The sequence below is a fragment of the Pygocentrus nattereri genome, chromosome 9 (genome assembly GCF_015220715.1).
Source record: "Pygocentrus nattereri isolate fPygNat1 chromosome 9, fPygNat1.pri, whole genome shotgun sequence".
NCBI lineage: Eukaryota > Metazoa > Chordata > Actinopteri > Characiformes > Serrasalmidae > Pygocentrus > Pygocentrus nattereri.
Window position 1 is genome coordinate 4,539,847 of NC_051219.1, and position 4,356 is coordinate 4,544,202.

Here is a 4,356-nt window from a genome sequence, read left to right on the forward strand (position 1 = left end):
CATGAGTAAAAGTTTATTTGCTTCAGATTGATGGAGAATGTGCTATGGATGGTTCTACATAGAACCTTTTTGAAAAAGGATCTGTATAGAAAGTGGTTCTGGATTGAACCATGAACGTTCAAAGAGCACGTTATATGATCAAAGGATTCTTTGCATCATGAAAGGGTTCTTCAGATTGATGGAAAATGTGCCGTAGATGGTTCTACATAGAACCTTTTTGAAAAGGTTTCTGGAAAGAAAATGGTTGTATATAGAGCCAGTACCACTCAAAGAACCCTTTGCATGATTGAAGGGTTCTTTGCATCATTAAAGGGTTCTTCAGATTGATGGAGAATGTGCTGCAGATGATTCTATATAGAACCTTTTTGAAAAGAGTTCTGTATAGCGCCCATAAGAGGTCTTCAGTTGTTACGATGTCAAGCTTTTGGGTGCTATAAAGAATCCTTTTCAATGAACTGTCTGTAGCATATTCTCCATCGATCTGAAGAGCCCTTTAATCATACAAACAGATCTGTACATGTTCAGGCCTCTATACAGAACCATTCACTTTACTAAAGAACCCTTGAAGAGCCATCTATTTTAAGAGCGTAGCCTAACTAGTGGGTGTAAAATACTAAGTTGGGGAGTTAAGTAAGCAGCACGTTAAGTCCAGTTGAATCACGTTCTTGCCCAGTACACCTGGACATAACATGATCAGATTAGCTCACATGGTTGCATCCTGCTGTATGATTAGTGTACTGGTTTTAGGTTTGCACTGTAGCAACGTTTAATAGACCAATTTATCACAGAAATAAACAAAACTGTTGAAAATCAAAGTGATAATGGAAAAAGATGAGATTGGAAAGTTTGCTGGTTTGGCCTACACTTGTGGGCAAGCATTAAAAACCTTTCTCTTTGCCTGGCTGTGCAAACTAGATGGCCATTCTTGGTCATTCTTTGGTCTGTAGGGGAGCTTTTTGTTTCATGTTTTTGGGTTTGCAGTTCATCAGTAACTGGTCTGTGTCACAGGTTAGTATAGATGTCTGTGCATTAGATAGTGAGACCCCTGTAGATACTTCAGCACCCACTACAGAGTGTTCCTGGCGCTGCCACTGGCTGAGAAGGTTGTGACAGATAGACTTAATCAGGACGAGACACAAAGTGTGCTGAGTTTGGAAAAGCAGGTTATCATGCTCAAAACGTCTGGGAACTGTACACTTTCTCACCCATTTAGACCTAAAAGAGCTCCAAACTGAAGATCCTGGATATCAAGCAAGCTCATTACTGTCAGAAGATAAAGAAAGTGAGGAGGGAAACTCAGGGGGAATGTCAAGGCATGATGAAAAATCCAGGAAAAGAGAGACAGAGCTGACTTTATGACGCATTTTGTTATCATTTCTTTGCTGAAACTGATTTGGGAGCTACTTTAAAGACATGGATCAAATTTAGTCCTTGTCATGGGGGTGCGCCACAGAAAATCCTTTGAAGGAAACATTCCAGCCTATTCTGATCTCATACCCTCATATTTATCCGGATAAGACAGAGGCCTTGACTTTTAACTGACGAGTTGAATTGTGCGGTGGATTAGCATAACAGCTTCAACTATTCTGGGAAGATTTCTACAAGATCTGTGGGAATTTGTGTCCATTCATCCAGAAGAGCATCTGTAAGGTCAGACACTGATGTTGGATGAGAGAGTCTGGCTCACAAACTCTGTTCTAGATCATCCCAAAGGTGTTTCATGGGGATGTCGGGCAGTCGTAGGCTGGAGGTTAGGGATCTGGCCCTGTGACCGGAAGGCTGCCGGTTCGATCCCCAGGGATGACAGTCCATGACTGAGGTGTCCTTGAGCAAGACACCCACCCCCCAACTGCTCCCTGTTCGCCATGGATAGGGCTGCCCACCGCTCCGGGCAAGTGTATGCTCACTGCCCCCTAGTGTGTGTGTTCACTAGTGTGTATGTGGTGTTTCACTTCACGGATGGGTTAAATGTGGAGGTGGTATTTCCCCGGTTGTGGGATCAAAAAAGTATCACTTACCACTTGTGAGGACCAGTCAGGCTCTTCCACACCAAACTCACCCAGTCAGGAGCTGCTTTGTGCACTGGGGCTCAGTCATGCTGGAACAGAAAAGGTTCTTCCCCAAACTGTTGCCACAAAGATGAAACCATAACATAGTCCAGAATGTCTCTGCTGAAACATTAAGATTTCCCTTCTCTGGAACTAAGGGTTCTAGGTCGACCCCTGAAAACAAGCCCATATCATTATCCCTCCTCCACCAAACTAGGCACAGTGCAGTCAGGCAGATAATGTTCTCCTGGCATTTGGCAAACCCAGACTCAACCATCAGACTGACAGATTCATCACTCCACAGAATATGTTCCCACTGCTCCAGAGTCCAGTGACAACGTGCTTTACACCACTCAATCCAACACTTAGCATTGGGCATTTTGATCTAAGGCTTGTGTGCAGCTGCTTAGCTATGGAAACCCTGCCATGAAGTTCCTGGCTTGTTATGCCAGAGGAGGTTTGGATCCCTGCAATTCATTCGAACTTTCAGTTCATTGCCAACACAGATCTCCATTGAGGATGGACTAATGACATGCTGCTTTAGTTAAGGTTGCTATACCTAACTAAGCCAAGTTAGTGACTGTTGTCTAACTAAAAAGCTTTAGCCTCAAGTCAGTTAATTAAATATTAAGTAGTTCTTTTTTTCTGTTGGATTTTTGTCCAAGATATCAACACAGTTTCAACTCCGGAATGTTCAGTCAACTCCAGAATGATTGGGAATGGTGTGCTTGTATAGAGCTTTTTGATCCGACGTATGGTTTTCATGCAATTATTGTTATATGACTTTTTATTATTTATCCCCATATGAATGAATGAAGTCTATTATGAAGTCTACTAGTAACACCATATGAACCATCTGGGGTACCATAGGAATGGTATAGCATCTCCTTTACCCCCTTCAGGGATACCATAGCAACTGCCTAGCAACCAAATGGGATACTATAATAAATAGTTATCAACACCTTAGCAACCAACTAAAATACTATAGTAACCATTTGCCAGCACCCTAACAATTGAGCTGCACAATCAATGTACATTTTCTTCAGGAAATGAACATCTCAAGTTAAATATCTGATATTTTATCGACATTTGAATGAATTCAGTGTAAGTAAGGGCTAATTATTCAGCAGTGGCCAATTTTGACCCTCTAGCTAGTCTCTAATACACCATGCTACCAAGCTGGGAGGGTGCAGGCTAGCACATGCGTCCTCTGAGACATGCAGATCCTTTGAAACTGCTGCTATCGCTACATATTGGACTCAGCATGCTTGGAGGAGAATGCTAACTGCTTATCTGTTATGCCAGCTAACAGACAGCTAACACCCGAAAAAAGCTCCCCTAGAGGCCAAATATTGACCACTGCCATATAGTTTACACCACCAGGCAAAGAGTTTAATACTGCCCACAAGTCGAGGCCAAACCAGCCACTTTCAAATCTCACCTTTTTTCACTATCACTTTAATTTTGTCCATTTCTAATATGAATCAATCTATTAAACCTACCACCAGTACGCTAATCATACAGCAGGATTCAACCATGTGAGCTAATCTGATCACATGTTAAGGTCAAAGGACAAGGTGGTCATTTAATCTGACTTAGTAATTATAATAATAATATTCATAATTTTTATTTCTGCGATGGACTGGCGACCTGTCCAGGGTGTGTCCTGCCTTCCGCCCGAAGACTGCTGGGATAGGCTCCAGCACCCCCCTGCGACCCTGACGAAGAAGCAGCTCAGAAAATGGATGGATGGATGGATTATTTTTATTTATATAGCACTTTTCATGCTTAAAGTGCTTTACAGACAGGTGATAAAACAGTTATAGAATTAGAATCAGAAGAAAAAGAAGATGATTAAATTACGAGATAAAGATAAAAACCACGAGACATTCAGTTTTAGTGAAATGCTTAATGAGTTAAAGAGACACATTTTTAGCTGCTTGGCTGTCTAATAAAAGTTGGGATTGAGTTCCACAGTTCAGAATAACTGAAAGAGCCTCTCCGTGTTCAAAACAGGAGTGATGAGATCTCTCTGTGATGTTTTGTCAGGATGCTGCTGCGTACATTGGTACATGAGCTAGCAGACAGCAGCGTAAGCTAGCATCGTGCTGAGTGCTGGGGGAGATGGAGGACCACCCTACCCATTCAGAGAGAAAGAGGACAATGATTCCTTACCAGTGAGGAGCGATTCCTTAGCAATGAGGAGTGATTCTTTAGCAGCGAGGAGTGATTACTTAGCAGTGAGGAATGATTCCTTCATGACAAGGAGTGATTCCTTAACAGTGAGGAGTGATTCCTTAGCAGTGAG